General features: G+C 41.6%; 1 protein-coding gene across 1 annotated transcript in view; it reads right to left on the reverse strand.

Moving 5' to 3' along the window:
• The window catches only part of LOC126414182 (suppressor of fused homolog), a 144290-nt gene that overhangs the window by 60025 nt on the left and 63618 nt on the right, over nt 1-20647 (reverse strand). The window lies entirely within an intron of this gene.

Here is a 20647-nt window from a genome sequence, read left to right on the forward strand (position 1 = left end):
TCTGGACAAATACGAATAATAATGGCTCCTTGTCTACCCAGGATGCACACAGATTTTCTCTGTTGATTGTCTTGCACAAGCATACTGATGTTGATACATATTCTTTGTTAGCATACCTACACTTGCTTTTACATTTCAGATTAGTCTGATGGCTCTCCACATACTGTGCTTGCTATAGTTCTGACCATTCAAGTCACACATCTGCTGATCCTAACATCTGTGATATCTTGGATATTTCAGTCACTTGTTACTGGAACACTGTTCCACACCTTCTCCAAGTTCTCAATCATTTGGGTAATTCTTTCTCAGCACTGTGATTTTCACAAATGTTTTTTGTGTATTACCGATTTCCATCTACACAAAATATGTTGTGATCGGTAACTGCATTCTCTGCTAGGTTCTGCAAACATGTTCTTCATGAAAGATATGTGTATTTCTCCTAAACTAGTATGTCCATCAATATATGCCTCATTATATAAAATGTTATAAATGTACAGACTGTGTCAAATCTGAATTAAAACTTGAACTTTTGAAGAAAACAACTATCTTCTTTGTCAGGAGATGACAAAGAAGATGGTTTTAACTTTTTAACTGAGATCTGCCCATAGTCTGTCAGCAGAAATTTGATGTAACATCTGTATCAGATCTTTAAGAGAATAGTTTCGAGTAATCTACACTGACTTACAGTCACCTGCACCACAATGTTTATCACCAGTACATGCTTAAATTTAACAAATCACTAACAAGATTTGTGGCTGTAACATAACAGATTTCAGTTGACTTTTTGATGAATTTCAAACTGAAAGTTAAATGAAGTTTTAAGCTTCTGAACTGCAAACAGATTGTTTCTATTTTTCAAAATGGCTGGAAATATGGTAAGTTCTATTCCTTGTTTTCCTGTCCACAATATGTATAATTGTTCCTTTATGCTGTTAATCTTCAAAGTTTGATTTGATTTTGTTCTCTGTTATGTGTGTTCTGGCAAAGTCCAACACATCTCAGGAAGATAGTAGTAATAAACTCTGAAGGTCCACTGTAAATCACAGGTGACTTGCTTTCTAAATTTTGTTTGTTAAAAGTTGATAAATAGTACCACATGGCAACTGATGACAAAAAAGACAATATACCAGTAACACATTTCCAAAACAAATATATTATTCGTCCAGTATACATAGAACACACTTCACACAACAATATATTACAATGAATTTATTCCAGATCACATACAGTTCTTTTAAATGGCACTTCTATACTGATTCATTCAGTGGTTGTATAATCAGTTTGCACTCATAATTTCAATAATAACATAACACTGCACCAAATTCAAACATCATCCACTTAAGAGATTTACAAGGCTTGCATTCCTGCTGTAGCCTTCCAGATCCATGTAATAATTGTAGATCACAATGAACATGTAAATCCAGAACTCCAGGATAAGTGCTGAACTTGTGATTTGGCTGAACAGGTTGCCTGCCTTGGAATATCGAACGTAATAGGTAAGGTCCCACAGTGTCATGCCGATGTTCAAAACACATACCACCAGCCAAAATATGAATAGTCTGGGGCGGCAGCTGTAAATGCCAACCAATAGACCTATATTTGCAAATATGTCCACAAGTGTCCAGCCTATGAACATCCATGACGCCGTGGAATTGTAGTCCGTGTCATAGGTCTTGTGGATCCAGGGGTTCACAACCTCCATCACGATAGCCACAAAAGAGACTGCGGAAAGTCCCCAAGCAATTGCAATGGCTCCATTCCTCAGTGACAGAAGTCCAAAGCAGCAAGTATTCAGCCTGCACATTATTTGCAGAGAGCTGACATAGAACAACTGAAAAAATTTTCACCTTCAACGGTATGTTACATTTGTTTGCATTTGATTTTGAAGCACATAATTTTCAAACAAACATCTAAACCATTGCTTATAGATATCTGTTGCTAAGCAACAATGTGTGTCACTAAAAGAGTCGTAACAATAAGTAGCTCCAATATAAATTTTGTAATGCCTTTGTCACAATGTTTACAATGTCTTACTATAAAATACTATTTTTACATAATCATGTGTCTTGATTTTCATTTGGCTCTCATTAGCTTAGGACATACTTATGGGGAAACATGTTATGCTGGTGTTGATAGTTTCTGAAATGACTGAAGTGCCCAAAAATCATCTTTAATAAAGACTGCCCAAGAGGCATAATATCCTGTCAACAACCAGTGTTCAGTAAAAGGCAAAAGTTTTCAGCCTTGCAGTAAACAGCAAAAGAGGATTAAAATGTGATGTCTCATAATTTCATGAACAAAAGATTAAATTCCTAAAGAGCAAAAGATGAACATCCCAAGAAAGATGAATATGAAATTGACTATAAGACCCTTAGAAAATATGCAATCCTGTAAGTACTGTAATCTGAAACATATAACTAAGATGTAACTACAATCACTTGCAAAAATCGAATATTGTTCAGTGGTAAATGACACAGACAAAATCAAAAGGTGACAATTATTAGCTTTTGTGTACCCTTCTGCCAAATCAAAATGATAAGCAAGTATTAGAAGTAACGTGGTTCTGACATCTGAGCAGCTGCAAGTCATTTTTCCCCTTTAATCCTCCATATGGAGCTGTATTTGCAATAAGTGCTTGAATGTGTTCACAAATAGATATTCATATAATCAATATTTCTTTATACAGGGTGGTTATAATTAAACTTTCACTACTTGAGAGGGCCCTCATGAAAAATGAGTGATCATAAGACAATGAAACTTTGTGGAAACATTTTTAAGGACATATGAACGGGAATAAGGAATAAACCACTGAAAGAAACACTTTTTAATTTCCACAAGAGGGTAACATTTGTTACTTGGACACCATGTTTACAATCCAGGTTACAAACACTGATCAAAATGACAACCATATATATCCACGACAGCTGAAACCACAGTAGAGATTTATTCCCAAACATCTTGGGTGGGATGTTGACTATCTACCTTACTGTACTCATCTTCAATGTCTTCAGTGACATTCTGTCATTCCCTCTACTTCGTCACTACTTTCCCTGTTCCACTGACATTGAGTAAATCAATCTTAACTCAGCTGTGCTAACACCACTGCTCATCGGCTGGTGCTCTCATATGGTATTTAACAAACTCTTGAAATTTTGAATCTCAATTTTTCTAAAATGAATGAGAAGCGCACCGTACTAGAGCTGAATGAGAAGTGCACTGTACTAGAGCATCATTCCAGGGTGTATACACAGACAAAAAACAACGATTCCCAGATTTCCCAGCTAAAGCACACTTCTTCCTCGGTGAAAATACACTTTCTTTCCAGGAGAATGTACACTTTTACTCTGTGTTAAGTGACAATATACATAGAGTTGGAAAGCTTACCAATCCTTTAAATGGTAAAGGTTTTATGCACCAGCAAAGAATTTCCCACCTTTTAGGAAATAAAACCCAGTAAGAAACAATGAGTTTTGGAAAGGTATTTAATGCGCAGCAACATTTACACTGCATATTTCGGTATTATGAAAGTATAAATAAAATTCTACCAAATACAGCATGGTAGCTTCCCAGTTACTGAAATCGAGATTGAGAAGTGCTTTTGTCAGCAATCACAGCCCATGTCACATGATCTCAGCAGCTAATAATAGCAGATATTCAGAGCATAGGACACGTGATGTAGTTAGCCAATAGGAACATCACTCCTTGTCAACACACATGTACGAGAACCTTATAGTTTAAATTAATATACATACAGTATAGCTACTTGTTTTTTTGCTCTTATTTCGAGTGTGTAATTAGGCAGGATCCTAAGAGCACAGCTTAAATTGCAGTAGCTGAATATTTCTCACAAGCACAATTATACATTTCAAAGGAGTGCACAGAACATTAAGAGGGTACTTGGCTAAACACGTTCCGTCAAGCACTTCGACTTTTCCACAGAAAAGTCAATTACGTGTGAAATTGCTCAATAACCCACATTGCAATTTTTTTAAAGGATATTATTTTTTTGCCATCATTATTGTATATTTTGTAATCTATGAAAGAACTAAAATAAATATGAAAAACTAACCTTGTAGCTTGGTGTTTCTTAGCGTGCATTACTCTTTTAATAGAAACTAACCTCAAAGCTTGGTGTTTTTAGCGTCTGTTATCCTTTAAGATATAATAAGCACAAATGAGCCTGTAAAATTTTAAATAATGGCATGAATGGATGCTCTTCTAGACCTGAAATTTTTCTAAGCGGCTGGTCCTCAAAGCGTTAAGCTTTGAATGAGAGTCAAATGCATATTGCACACTCTCACACATAACGTAATTTATTTTGCATAAAAGAAAATTTACTTCGGGAGTAATGCTTCAGAAACCACTATTCGCAATATTATTCCGCGACCTGTTAGAAATGTAAACAGTTGCGACATTACATTAGCAAAAAGCAGTTTGTTGTTACTAAGTTCAAATGGCTCTGAGCTCAGTCCCCCAGAACTTAGAACTACTTAAACCTAACTAACTTAAGGACATCACACACATCCATGCCCGAGGCAGGATTCGAACCTGCGACCGTAGCGGTTGCGCGGTTCCAGACTGTAGTGCCTACAACCGCTCGGCCACCCCCGGCTGGCTGTTACCAAGTATTGCACAGTCTTCGTCCTAAACCTTTTAACGTATTCTGCTGTAGGTAGATGGTTATGTGTTTGCACTGTGTTTTGTTGTTGTAAATTCCACACTTCCTTCATAACCAAAGCTTTATTTTAGTGCTATTCTCTCGTTTATGTTTTATTGTTGCAGTGTTATTCTTCCGTAGCGGACTAAAATATTTTTTTTTTTTGTTAGAGTATCAGCTTTTACCGGTCAAAAACACGGAAATTTAACTAAACACTAAAACAATGAATAATTTCCCGAACTCTAAAAAATCCTCGTTTTTTTCCCAGAATTTTTCCTCGATTTTCCGGTTGTTCCGTGGCATATGCAAGCTGCATTCGTTAAATTTAAGCATGTAAAAACCTGTACAACCGTGCGAAAGATTAAAAAAAAATTCTGAGCCGTTTAGTGTACGCTTCTCTTGTCGTAACTCGGGCGCAACGGGTTGCCGGTGTACAAATGGAGGAACAACCTACCCGACCGGTGGCCATGACTCAGTGAACCCGCAGTGGAAATTAGAAGCTAGGAGAAATACAATAATTACGGAGCAACGGGCGACTTAAAAATGACATGTGGCCTACACGGCGACCACCCGCGAGGCTTCAGGATGCAGGCCAGGCCACACCGCAGCACACATGTTCCGTCTCCCCCGAGGCACCCAACTTGAAATGCCGAATCCGCCGCAAGCAAAAAGGGGAAGGGGGTGAGCAGGCGGTCCGTGTGCGTCAGCGGCTACTGTTGCCGATACGCCTCCTGCTATGTCTCACCGAGGCCGAGCCATAAAAACTCGTTTCGCTTTGCTCTGGAGCGTGTCGGTTCGTGACTCACGTGGTCGCCAAGCAGCTCAGATGCGCCGTTCGAAAGGGAGTTATGGGAATCTTTTGATAAATATCTTAGTTCGCTCATCCTCAAAAGTGAAATTGTCGCTCAGACGAGTTGTTTTTGATTTTGAGAATATGTTGGGAGAATCGAAAATGTCCCAGACTGTGACTCGAGCCAGGATTTTCTGTTTTTCGCGAGGGGCCGCCTTAAGCATTTCAAGTTAAACTTTTATTTTGACCGATGTTTGCATCTATGATGCATGATTTGGGAACGGTCCTGTGTGGGGTATGTGAGGCCAGAGCCACACAGGAGACGAAATCAGTGAAACACGAGCCTCCTATCCACTGACTCCATTTCTCCAGTGCTGCCATTCGAACTTCCTTGCTCCCCCTTCCCCAGGCTATCATCATTCCAAAAGATATATGTAAGGGCAAGTAGTAAACTTTGGAACGCAGCCTCTCGCAATTTTGTGGGTAAATACCTGTTTACATGTTCCTTGTAGTGCGCAAAAAAAAGAGTTGTGCAGACTGCCTACCTCGCTATCCCCACCTTGCTGCTGCAAGTTGCGCGGAATCCACAGTGCACATGCGATGTTGCAAGGATGCTGCCGATAGAAGACGAAGCATTCACTAGTGATATCTAGTAAAGAGAAGGCAGAATTTGGCAACTTGGTGCAAAGAACACATAAGTGTTACATTAGACAATATGAACATCAAGTAGTGTCTCCTTGAAATCAGAAATAAGGATTAGAACAACAGAAACAAACGTTCTACAGAAATAAACGAAATAAGCTGTAAAAGAAGAGATATACAACTGTGGAAGCTGTAAAAAGAATATAACAACTTTATGTTCCGTATATTGCCGAAAAAGAAATGTAATTGAGCCAGTACTCAAATACTTTTTAACAGACTTCAGTAGTGAGATTGAATCTAGTTGCCGATAACTCGGAGGAAGTAATTGCTCTTCTTATCACAGTCTCCTGCTTCATTAATTTCAGTTGCGCATGGAATCGATGATTATCCTCGCCTATCCTCAATTAATTTCGAAACCGGTATTCGTCTACTACTTGCTCTCGGCGCGTGCAGTACTAAGGCGCACTTCGTGGCGCGTCTATAATACACGCGACTTTTCCCATTCGCTTTAGTGCGCGCTTTAAGAAAGCTGTAAATGAGCACTACAGCGCTTCACGATGCACAGTCTTCCTTCTCACGTCTCCCACTTCAGTTTGTTAAAAATTTCTGTGACTCTCTCACGCTGACTAATCAAGTCCGTTACGAACTGTTTAGCTCTATTTGAAACTTTCTCTCTCTCCCGCTAATGCCACCGGCATGGATCCCAGACCGACGAACAGCACTCAAAAACTGGTGGAACTACGGCTTTGTAGGCGGAATCTACCAAGCCTGAATGATTATTCCACATAAGTCTTTCAACAATCTTAGTCTGACGTCTGTCTTCTCCACAACTACCCTTATCTGTTCTTCCAGCTTACAATTACTCCGGACGAAAAATCCAAGATACGAGGGGACGTCAGAAAGAAAGTTACGCATTGCTATTTCACGCCAAGTAACTTCTGGAGCCCTGCACCGAGCTTTCAGAGTGACACAGATACATGACACTGTTTGTCAACGTAGTCGCAAAGTCTATGTAAGCAACGGTTGGAACTTTCTACCCATCGTTCACTTCGTGGACGACAAAAATCCGCTCCTTGCTAGCGGAGCCAGAAACACTGTGTGAAAGTCAAAATCTCTGAAAAAAATCTCCCCCCCCCCCCCCGCCCCTTCCCACATGGCATGTCAGATAAAATTCACATTACGCAAGATCTAGACTTCCCCACCAGCATTACCCATGTCAGTGCGGCTTTGTCAAATATCATTGCCACCATTTCACCAATTTTCAAAAATGGAATTCGCCAGACAGCCGTGCAATTGAGAAGTTATTTTATTTTATTTTCGCTACCAGTTTCAGCAATTCATCATGCCATCTTCAAGCCCCATGTGCACCTCTCAAAATTAATCGATATTGGCATACTGGGGCCATCTATTTCTGGATGTCGCTTCCGTCGAAGACCAGACTGCAACTCCAGTGAAGTCTCCGAAGGAAATACTTGGTAATTCACGACATCTGGAACATGGTCAAGTATGCCAATATCGATTATTTTTGAGAGGTGCATATGGGGCCTGAAGATCGCATAATGAATTGTCAAAACTGGTAGCGAAAATAAAATTAACTTCTCAATTACACGGCAGTTTGGCGAATTTCATTGTTAAATATTTGACCAACCGCTGTTCCGTGTCCACAGTGGATCAACAGAGACCATTTCAGTGAGACTGGACGCGACATTTTACTTGGTCCACATATAGCAAGAAAATCGCGGTGAATCTGTAGTTCAGACCTTTGTCCTCAAGAAGCTAATTGACTGCCCCGCGTACTTCAACTTTCGAGTATGTTTCCAGTTGCTGCGCCCATTCGCTGGCGTACTACATGCACCTGTCATCCGTTCCGCAGCAGGAAACCCGAAACATGTACTCTCTTTTAATAATGCACCACTCTTGCGGCGAATTGGCCTTACCGTGGGACATATGCAACTCACCTTTTTGCAGTCCCTGCGAAATTTCGGATTGTGACTGATCATCGATCGTATAGTCCAACGATACTAGTTCTTTCCGACTATTTATGTGCAACACATTACCTTTATTTATCTTGTGGAATGAAACCGCTAAGAGCCGTTAGTACAATCCTTTATTTGGACCTTGCACACTACTTGCATCATTTGTGGACAGCCTCATGCGGCTGCAGAATATGTATTTGAAGCTTACCGCGGTCACTGTCACTGTCAGTGTCAGTAAAATTCCTCTCGAATGTAACCGATTTGGCGATACGTAAAATTCTCCAACTTTGGGCCCACTATTGCGAATGGCCTTCCTCGGGCTGGTGAGCTGAGCACAGTCCACTCGACACCCTAAGGAAGGCCATATGCACCACCGGGCGAAACGTTGGAGACTGTTACATACTGACAATGCGCTGGTCACACACCCTGAACAGTTTTGTTTACCTAGCTGAGTTCCGTTTGCTAAGAAGTCTTCAATACAATCGCATATTCTTTAGAATATTCTATGCGTATTTATTTTGTTTACTAGGCATTAGTGCGCAACAGTCTCGAAGGCTTTCCGCAAGTTAAGTCTTTCATGTCAGAATAATTTTTTGTGATGGCGTTGTACTCGTATGATCTGTCAAGAAATATAGAACATTCTTAGTAAATGCTCACATACTGTGTGAACATCATCAACTTTTTCTCACAAACAGAAAAATTAGATAGATGGCACTCTTTGAAGCTGGATTCAACGTTCGACTAAAAGAGATATCTTCTGCGCCCACATATGCATTCTATTAAATACTAGGTCGTTACATCCGCCCTGAACCCGACGGCTGGTTAGAACACTGTTGCGATCAACTTTGCATGGTTTTATTTGATGTGATGTGCCCTTGCCTTCCTCCGACCGCGTAATCGACTTGCCCAGATAGTTACAAGCGACCTCACATATTAACGTGCGCATTGCATTTTTCAAACGTACAAAACATTGCCAAAGGAGAAAGAGCCCATAATTACGAGAAAAACAACAGAGTGCGCACTGAAACCTGGATCCTATTAGATTTCTACTACAACTCTTGCAGTAAGCACCTGAATATGACGAGCAGCTGTCTCGTTGAAATACTGCGCAGCTTCCAAAGCAGTATCCGTGGAGACGCCCTGAACCAATGAAGAAGTTATTACGTCGGGAAAGTCTCAAAAACTTATCCAGTTAACCAAGGAGTCGTAGTGAAAGTATCAATCTTGAGTTGATTACAATGTTTAGCTGCACCGACAAAGTTCACAAACAATGAAGTCCGTACTCTGAAAATGTACGGAGGAAAACATCTAAACGTAAAATTCCATGATTTTTAGTGGTGCAAGCTTTAAGCTCCATGAAGGAACAAGGACAGTCAAAACAATTTCAGGAGCAACGCAACCCCCAAATATGAACATACTGCCGTCGTGCTAGATCACTTCTTTCCCAGCACAATAGCGACACATATAACAAAATGACAACATATTATGGAAGCAGTTCGCAGCGCCTACCATACTTTCCCCACGTTAAATATGCAAACATTAAGTTAACTGTTGTGCTGTTGCCGTGTTACATTAACTATTCGTTGTATTACAGTCAAGTTTACGCAGATACACTTATTCAAGAATCCGTTTCAGAGGACAACGCCGACACTTCAAGAAAAGAAGCACGGTGCCACAGGGTCCGAAATTGTGTGACGGTAGGTGATATTTATACACACATTCAATTAACATCGTCAGGATAGAAATTAGACGATTTACTTAACACTTCGAAGAAAAGCCACTTAGAAGAATGTCGGGCCTAGAAAGCCGATCAGTTATGCCGTTATTTAAAGCGTTACTGGCATATACGTAATTGATATATCTTCAAGAGTAATATTGAAAAAGTCTAAGCTTCGAGATTTAATTTTCATGTTTATTTCAGTTCTTTGATATAGATTACAGATTTTAAAATAATAGTGATAGAAAGTACAATTACCATCCCAAGAAAAAAGTGTGAGGTGAATTATTGGGCAATTTCTTCCAAAATGTTATGCTCACTCACCAAACGTTTACATATTTGTAGCAGAATTACAGCAAAGTGCGTAACCTAACGAACACATGCCCAAAATTACGTCAACGCGATCACATGCTAGCTCAGCCATTCGCGACATCAGCTGTTAACGTTCGCTACTGTTTCTCTCGAAATAATTTTAGGAAGTAACAACAGAAGGCAGCAACTGTCAAGGGACATGTAACGAGACGTCTGTCCACTGTTCTCAAACTAAATGAGCGCAGTTTTCGAGCGATAGGTGGCTCGTGCGTCGAGAAAATCGCGGCCCGAGCTTTACTCGGATGCGGTCTTTAAAACACAGCGTTGTGGCCCGAGCTATGTTCGGGCTTGGCCACTAAAGTGTTAAATCACGACAGGTTCAAACGTTATAGAACATTTCGGCGCGAACATTCCAATATATTCTCTGAAGTTGTCAAAATACATTATGTACAAAGAAACTTCGAAACAGATAGAGGCTACTGCACACAATGTGGGAAACAAAGTACAGGAGAATAGATAGGTGTTGAACGAATAGTTTGGCTGTCAAAAGGTCCACGCGTGAAGTCTTCACTGATTACCGGAGAAGGATCTAATCGAAGAACCTCTCACAAAACCAAAAGAAATATTATACAGACATTCGTGAATGACACAGCAACTTAAATTAAGGATAGCAAAGCAAAACATAAATGCTATACTCCGCTTTTAATTGTTCCTTTGAAAATTATAATCTCAAGGTACTGCCTAAGTTTACTTCTAGCACCACTGCAAACTTGAATGATACCGTTACCAATGCCAGTATTGTCGAAAACACCTAAAATCACTAGAGCTGAACAGAGCTGCAGCGCCTGATGGAATTCACATCAGATTATATTCACAGTTTGCGGGTGAGACAGCACTTCCTTTTAAAAATAATGTATTTTACACCCTTGTGCAAAACACAGTGCCTGAAATCTGATGAAAGCATAGTTCACACCCACCTACATGAAGGACAGTAGAAATTATCCACAGAACTACCGTCCAATATCGTTGACATCCATCTGTTGTAGAATCTTACGGCATATTCTGAACTCAAATACACTGAGGTATTTCGAACGGAATTATTTATCTCCTCTATGCCAACCAGTACGAACTGGCTACGCGCATCGGCCAAGGGAAGCCCAACCCGTCACACGACATCCTAAACGCCACGGTTTAAAGCAATTAAATAGATGCAAAATTTCTTTCCAAAAGCATTTGATTCAGTACCACGCCAAAAATTAGTAACCAAATCATATTTGTGACTGGATTAAAGATTTCAAGGTAGGCAAGTGGCAGTACCTTATCTTGCATGGAAAATCATCAACAAATGTAGAAGTAACTACAAGCGAGCCCTAGGGAATTGAGCTGGAACCCTTGCTGTTAATGCTGTACATTAATCGCCTGGCAGAGAATACTGATAGTAATCTTACACTTCTTGCGGAAGAGGTAATTGTCTATAATTCCGGGAACAAGTTTAAGAGGTATTCTGTCTACATATACACCTACATCTACATGGATAGTCTGCAAATCACATTTAAGTGCCTGACAGAGGGAGTCATCGAACCACCTTCACAGTTAAACTATTACTCCACTCTCGTATAGCGCACGGAAAGAAAGAACATCTATATCTTTCCGTACGAGCTCTGATTTCCCTTATTTTATCGTGGTGATCGTTTCTCCCTACGTAGGTCGGTGTCAACAAAATATTTTCGCATTCGGAGGAGAAAGTGGTGATTGGAATTTCGTGAGAAGATTTCGTCGCAACGAAAAACGCCTTTCTTTTAATGATGTCCAGCCCAAATGTTGTATCATTTCATTTCAGTGACACTCTCTCCCATATTTCGCGATAATACAAAATGTGCTGCCGTTCTTTGAACTTTTTCGATCTCAGGTCTTAATGAGACATCAAAGTGGTGCAGAGATTGGCAGCTTGCTTTAAATGTTCAGAAATTAAAATAAATGTTCAGAAATTAAAAATTGAGAACTTCAAAAAGTATAAGAACTTTAATTTTCTATTGCTACATGAATCAGTCACAAATGGAATCAGTCATACAAATACCTGGGTGTAAGAGTTTATAGGAATATGAAATGGAACGATCACCTACTCGTACGCTCAGTCGGGGTAAAGCAGGTGGTTCACTTGTGGGATACTGGGGAAAAGGATATCAGCCTACAAAGAAGACTGCTTGCAAAACAATCGAGCGACCCACCCTAGAATACTGAGTGTGTCGCTCGAATGGTTTATCTGAACAAGACAAAGCGCGATGGAGATGCAGAAAACTCTGAAACGGCAGACGCATGAAGACAGACTACTTACATAGTTCGAAGAAGCAGTATTTGCCAATGGCTTGTCGCAGTGGTGACACCGGTTCCCGTCAGATCACCCAAAAAAGCACTGTCGGACTTGGCTAGCACTTGGATGGATGACTGTCCGGGTCTGGCGAGCCGTAACCTACAGCCGAGCGCTGTTGGCAAGCGGGATGCACTCAGCCCTTGAAGGCCAATTGAGGAGCTACTTGACAGAAGTAGCGGCTCCGGTCACGAAGCTGAAACGGACGGGACAGCGGTGTGCTGACGACAGGTCCACCTATATCTGCACCCAGTGACGCCTATCGCCTGAGGAAGACGCGGCAGTCGGTCGGCATCGTTGTGCCTTTTGAGGCCTGTGCGAACGAAGTTTGAGTTTCGAGAACCAATATTGAATGAGGAATCTAGTAATATAATACAATACTGCTGCGTATCGCTCCCGTAGCGGACGTGAAGACTGAATTAGATTAATTACAGCGCGCATAACGCATTAAAGTAGTCATTTCCTACCACGCTCCACACGCGAGTGGAACGGGAGGAAACCCTTGTGTGTGGTACAGCGGGAAATACTCCCAACCACGCCCTTCACAGTTGTTTGCAGAGTATAACACACTATGATCGGGCGTTTCCTTGAAACCGTTTCTCGCATAATTCTTGACAGTATTCATTTCCCCCTACCAGGAAACAGTACAAGATATCGGTATCCATCATATTATATTAACGTCTAAACTGGAAAGAACAGACTTTTGCGGGATGCAAGAAATCTCTCTTACCAACAAGCAAGCAAGGATTTAAAGAAATACTGAAACCTCAAATTAATCAATTAGACTAATTAGTCTAGCGTCTTTAGTCCTACCACTGTTTATTCCTATGATACAGTTCAATATGGAAAAAGCAGTGAAACTGCTGATGACTCGAGCCAGCTACGAATGCTTGCGTATGAGATGTAACATGTTATGGTGTTTTTTTCACACGCCTGTATTCGTCTTCGGCTTCTACGTGACTGGTATCCTCCATATCTCTTCCTGACTATTACATATCTGTTATTATGTAACAGCAATACGACAACGGTTAAGTATAGTGTTTTTGCTGTAACTTTGCTGTAACTTTCTCCATCTCCTCCTCCAAATTTTCCACACGATGTTGGAACAAACTACCCTATAATCTGCGTCTTACCCAAAACCACTCTGCGTTCAAGAAGAAACTGGTGACGCTTCATTTGTTATTATCCCTCTCTTCATATTTCAGCTGCTTTCCTTCACTCCAATAACGAACAGGTGCATCATTCACGTTGTAAACTAACCATACTTTTCTCAGCCATAATGTACTTCTGTTTTCTTCCTTCCAAAGCTTCTGCTACTCTTATCCTATTATTTCTCGCTTATCCTCAGATAAATCAACTTCTTCTCCACACTGAGTCCTTCTGTGCTGTTGCCATTTCTGCTAGATACCATTACTCACCTTTGCTCAATATAATGTTAATAACTGATATATTTTTAATTCAATACGTTCAAAATTGAGTAAATGTAAAAACAATCCAAGCGGAAAATACTGTCCTTTCTAAACTATTGCAGGCCCCATGTGCACACGAGTAAACAGAAAAAAACATACCCTGAAGTGCCAAAGAAACTGGTACAGGCATGCGTATTCAAATACAGATACATATACCAATAAGCACAATACGGCGCTGCTGTTGGCAACGCCTATATAAGATAACAAGTATATGGCGCAATTGTTAGATTGGTTACTGTTGCTATAATGGCAGGTTATCAAGATTTAAGTGAATTTGAACGTGGTGTTATAGACGGCGACGAGCTATGGGACACATCTCCGAGGTAGCGGTGAAGTGAGGATTTTCCTCTACGACCATTTTACTAGTGTACCGTGATTAGATTATCAGGAATCCGGTGAAACATCAAATTTCCGACATCGCTGCTGCCAGAAAAAGATCCTGCACGAACGGGGCCAACGACGACTCAAGAGAATCGTTCAACATGGCAGAAGTCAGATTTCAATGATGGGCCATCAACAAGTGTCTGCGTGCGAACTATTCAACGAAACATCGGCGATATGGGCTTTCGAAGCCGAAGGCCCACTCGTGTACCCTTGATGGCTGCACAACACAAAGCTTTACGCCTCGCGTGGGCCCGTCAGCACCGACGTCAGACTGTTAATGACTGGAAACATGTTGCCAGTTCGGACGAGTCTCGTTTCAAACTGTATCGAGCGGATGGACGTGTACTGGCATCGAGACAACCTCATGAACCCATGGACCCTGCATGTCAGCAGGGGCTTATTCAAGCTGGTGGAGGCTCTGTAATGGTGTGGTTTCAAATGGCTCTGAGCACTGTTGGACTTAACTTCTGAGGTCATCAGTCCCCTAGAACTTAGAACTACCTAAACCTAACTAACCTAAGGACATCACACACATCCATGCCTGAGGCAGGATTCGAACCTGCGATCGTAGCGGTCGCGCGGTTCCAGACTGAAGCGCCTAAAACCGCTCGGCCACCGCGGACGGCAATGGTGCGGGGCGTGTCCAGTTGGAGTTACATGGGACCCCTGATACGTCTAGATACGACTCTGGCAGGTGACACGTACGTAAGCATCCTGTGTGATCACCTGTATCCATTCATGTCCATTGTGCATCCCTACGGACTTGGGCAATTTCAGCAGGACAATGCGACACTCCACACGTCCAGAATTGCTTCAGAGTGGCTCCAGGAACACTCTTCTGAGTTTCAACACTTCCGCTGGCCACCAAATTCCCCAGACATGAACATTATTGAACATATATGGGATTCCTTGCGACGTGATGTTCAGAAGAGATCTCCGCCCTCTCGTTCTCTTACGGAGGACAGCCCTGCAGGATTAATTCCTTCCAGAACTACTTCAGACATTAGTCGAGTCCTTTGCCACGTCGTGTTGCGGCGCTTCTGCGTGCTCGCGACGGCTCTACACGATATGAGGCAGGTGTACCAGTTTCTTTGGCTCCTCAGTGTATTACCCTTACTACAACAGTAAACACAACAGATGAGATCAATATGTGATACTTTGTCAAGCGTCTATGACTGCGTGATATATTGCTGGGTAACCCGTACAGATTGCCGTAAAGTGGTTTCTTGTAGTAGTCAAATAACATTTTATCCATGCCAATGATTTTGGAATGTCCAAGACATCTTTTGCAGTGTTCTCAGTGTGCCGAGAACCACTGGTACCACTTTCACTGGTTCACAGCACAGTAGCTGTAGTCCGATTTTCAACTCTTCGAATCTGGCAAGTTTTTCATGTTGTCTCTCGTCGGTTTGCCATAATCTGGGATGGTAATGTCAATGACGCACACACTCTTTTTCCACAGAATTGTGATGTCTGATGTACTGTGTTATAGCATTCGATTCGTCTAAGACCCATAGTAATTTGGTATGTTCGTTGTTGACTACTTTTTGTGGCTTGTAAGCCCACCAGTTCCTTGCTACCGGCAGATGATAATTTTGGTCTGCGTTCAAGTGGATCATTCGTGTCATAGCACTTCCGTCTGTAATCGGTCTGAGTGATCTTTCTGCAACAGTTCAAGATATAGTTCACTGCTTCCTCAGCTTCTTTGTAGATCCGCACATTTGGGTCTTCTGCTGATTTCTCTATTTTATCGCTTGTATTAAAGATACTGTAATGTTGACTCACTAAAAACGTTTGGTTAGATATAAGAGAGGGCCCGAAAATCTTGTCAGGAGAAACAATTGCATAAATAAAGAGGTATCTATGGGAGAAGCATTACACGAACGAAGAAATCAAGGGCGCTAGTTAAATAATAATAAAAACCGGACTAGTGCGAGTAGGTCTCGGGCTCTGAGAGTACGTTCAAACGTAATTATGTATGTGGATAATATTTGAGTTTGGTGCAATGGTCTAGTGCAAGTCTTTCTACTGGATTCCATTTCGGCGACTTGCATGTCCCGCAACTGCTCCAGTTATCCAACCGGGGAAAGGGGACCTACAGTTTAAGGTGGAATCCGAACCACGAGTGGCTTCTAGCGACTACTCAAATCACTGAGACGTGATGGCTACACACTGAAGCGCTGACTGAAAAATAAGTGGTCGCCCTGGGTTCGATCACGCAACCTCTCGGTTTCCAGGCACGCGCATTACTACTTTTTTCCCTCCTTCCGATCAGTATATTCGTCGTCGTTTCGCTGCGAATGTCGCCTGACATCTTTTGCATTCTATCGATGAGAGCTGCACTCAGTTTTTTATTTTTATTTATTTTTTTATTTAATACAGACAGTGACCAGGCCGCTGAGCGGACGCGCTGAGCTACAGCTCCGATGACCACTAGATCACCAGGACCGACATGTATATAAGTAGTTCAGCTACAGGTTTTGATGGGTGAGTTTTCTAGTATCAAAATATATGACGCATAAGGCCGTATCGTTTAACTGCATTGACTCTGAAGCACAAATTTGTCACACCGCTAAGGGACCATGCGCACCTAAGCATTTGACATAAATCTCGATGATTGATTCTAATTCTTTGGGTGCTTGTGTGCACTGGTCTCAGATATTCCATTGCATTATTTACTGAACATGACAACCCCATGCTATCAGTAACAGAGGCAAAATACTTGTTTAAATGGTTTGCAACACAACATGCATTTGTTACCAGGGTTTCGTTTATTTTTAGAGCTATTTGTTCCTCCTCATTTCTGGTCCTACCTGTCTCTGACTTAACTACACCCATATTGTTTTTATTTTAGTGCTGGATCAATTTATCTTCTTCTCATAATGCAGGTGTTTAGATTTCTAGACAACGTTCTTCACTACTTTGCAGTAATTTTTGTAATGAGCAATAATGCTAGTATCAAAGGTGTCCCTACATATCAGATAAGAGTTTTCTTGAGATTATCACATTGATGGTAAGGACCTTAAACAAATAGCACTAGCTTAGAGAAGGATGTGGAAGAAAGAAGCCATGGCCTGTTAAAAGAATCATTCCAGCATTCACATTCATTGATTAAGGGAAATCACAGAACACCTAACAAAGATGATGAGATGGAAACATAAAATCAATTTGTCTTGAATACGAGGCAGTTTCTCAGTCACATCATCATCTCACCTCAGTAGTATCAACTAGAGAGTAAGCATCAGGACATGATCTTGAGTGTCATTAATCTACAGTTCTTGGCAATGCAAAAAGTTGAACATGAAGACCGAGGCAGAAAAATGAAGAATATCTTTCTTTGTTACGCACTGATGGGTTCTGAGGCACATTTCCTGTTGCTGCCTCAGTCTTGATATTTGTGTTGTGTAAACATGTATCTTCTATTGCATGTCATATATGTTCAAAAATGGTTCAAATGGCTCTGAACACTATGGGACTTAACATCTGAGATCATCAGTCCCCTAGACTTAGAACTACTTAAACCTAACTAACCTAAGAACATCAGACACATCCATGCCCGAGGCAGGATTCGAACCTGCGACAATAGCAGCAGCGCGGTTCCGGGCGGAAGCGCCTAGAACCGCTCGGCCACAACGGCCAGCCCCGTTCATGAGAAAACAGGGTTTTAGCAGAGGGCCAGACATACAGACGGACGACAGAAACAAAAAAATGATTCTTTTCTAATGTGATATAATTACAAATTAACCATTTTTCCCCTTCACTTTTACTGTGAAACCTTGTTTCTTGTTAAATTTCTTGATTCTGGGTCAACGGGAAGAGTACCGAACAGGGTTTGATGAATAAAGATTGCGAATCTTGAAGTACGACACAACTGACTCTATTTTTTTATTGCACTTACTTAAAGAGTCTTAAACTGTTCTTGCCACGAAGGGACCGTAAAACTTAAAATGTGACATAAATTTCAACTTGATAGGGGCGATGTTCTTGAGGACAATATTATGGAAATGGATGAGGATGTAGATGAAGATGAAATGGGAGATACGATACCGCGTGAAGAGTTTGACAGAGCACTGAAAGACCTATGTCGAAACAAGGCCCCGGGAGTAGACAACATTCCATTAGAACAACTGACAGCCTAGGGAGAGCCAGTCCTAACAAAACTCTACCATCTGGTGAGCAAGATGTATGAGACAGGCGAAATACCCTCAGACTTCAAGAAGAATATAATAATTCCAATCCCAAAGAAAGCAGGTGTTGACAGATGTTAAAATTACCGAACTATCAGTTTAATAAGGCACTGCTGCAAAATACTAACGCGAATTCTTTACAGACGAATGGAAAAACTGGTAGAAGCCGACCTCGGGGAAGATCAGTTTGGATTCCGTAGAAATGTTGGAACACGTGAGGCAATACTGACCCTACGACTTACCTTAGAAAATAGATTAAGGAAAGGCAAACCTACGTTTCTAGCATTTGTAGACTTAGAGAAAGCTTTTGACAATGTTGACTGGAATACTCACTTTCATATTCTGAAGGTGGCAGGGGTAAAATACAGGGAGCGAAAGGCTATATACAATTTATACAGGAAGCAGACGGCAGTTATAAAGAGTCGAGGGGCATGAAAGGGAAGCAGCGGTTGGGAAGGGAATGAGACAGGGTTGTAGCCTCTCCCCGATGCTATTCAATCTGTATATTGAGCAAGCAGTAAAGGAAACAAAAGAAAAATTCGGAGTAGGTATTAAAATCCATGGAGAAGAAATAAAAACTTTGAGGTTCGCCGATGACATTGTAATTATGTCAGAGACAGCAAAGGACTTGGAAGAGCAGTTGAACGGAATGGGCAGTGTCTTGAAAGAAGGTTATAAGATCAACATCAACAAAATCAAAACGAGGATAATGGAATGTAGTCGAAGTAAGTCGGGTGATGCTGAGGGAATTAGATTAGGAAATAAGATACTTAAAGAAGTTTTACTATTTGGGGGACAAAATAACTGATGATGGTCGAAGTATGGAGGATATAAAACGTAGACTGGCAATGGCAAGGATGGCGTTTCCGAAGAAGAGAAATTTGTTAACATCGAGTATTGATTTAAGTGTCAGGAAGTCGTTCCTGAAAGTATTTGTATGGAGTGTGGCCATGTATAGAAGTGAAACATTGACGATAAATAGTTTAGACAAGAAGAGAATAGAAGCTTTCGAAATGTGGTGCTACAGGAGAATGCTGAAGATTAGATGGGTAGATCACATAACTAATGAGGAGGTATTGAATAGAATTGGGGAGAAGAGGAGTTTGTGGCACAACTTGACTAGAAGAAGGAATCGGTTGGTAGGACATATTCTGAGGCATCAAGGGATCACCGATTTAGTAATGGAGGGCAGCGTAGAGGGTAAAAATCGTAGAGGGAGACCAAGAGATGAATACACTAAGCAGATTCAGAAGGATGTAGGCTGCAGTAGGTACTGGGAGATGAAGAAGCTTGCACAGGATAGAGTAGCGTGGAGAGCTGCATCAACCCAGTCTCAGGACTGAAGATAACAACAACAACAACAACAACAGCTATACCCTTTTCTGAAAAAAAAGCGGGGGGTGGGGTTAACAGTCGGACAGATAGACGACAACAAGGAGAGCCTATAAGGGTTCCGTTTTTCAGAGTAGGGTACGAATCCCTAAAATTACAATGAAACTGAATGAGGACGTTTAGGTCCTAGATTTCAAGGACCGGACAGTGGTCAAAGGAGGAATGTGAGGGTCCGAAAATAGCGGCGGACGGCGCAGGAAGCACCGTCTGCGTTTGTTTGCTGCCGAGGCGCCCAGCGTCCGAGACCACCCACGAAGCGCATTCGACGGAGCTGGAACGCGACTGTGGAAGGCAGGGACGGAAATAAAAAGAAGGGCTGGGTCCCCCAGCAGCGAGGCGGCCTCTGCGGCAGACGTGCGTGTCCGACAGGGGCCGACCGCCTGGGTGAGCCGGTGCACAAATAAATTTCCGTACGGCACTGCTACGCCGAGATGTCCGATAGCATCGAATGCCGGACATTTGCCACACTTGCCCCTTCGCCAGGTAGCGATCCCTCAGGTAAGGGACGCCCTCCCTCGTACTACTTCTGTCCGCTTTCAAAGCGCCGTCTCCACATCTTACTCGATACAACCAGTACGTAAGGGACTTTCTTCTTCGACATCTTGGCCAAATACAGAGCTTCTTTTCTGAAATCGAAATATTTATAACTTTTGGAAAACGAAAGCAATACCGACTATTATGTCAGTATGTAATTAGTTCTGCCAAGTATAAATATAGATTCCTCTGTCTGTACGGTAGCTTTCTTTCACGCTT

This window comes from Schistocerca serialis, chromosome 1, assembly GCF_023864345.2.
Source record: "Schistocerca serialis cubense isolate TAMUIC-IGC-003099 chromosome 1, iqSchSeri2.2, whole genome shotgun sequence".
NCBI lineage: Eukaryota > Metazoa > Arthropoda > Insecta > Orthoptera > Acrididae > Schistocerca > Schistocerca serialis.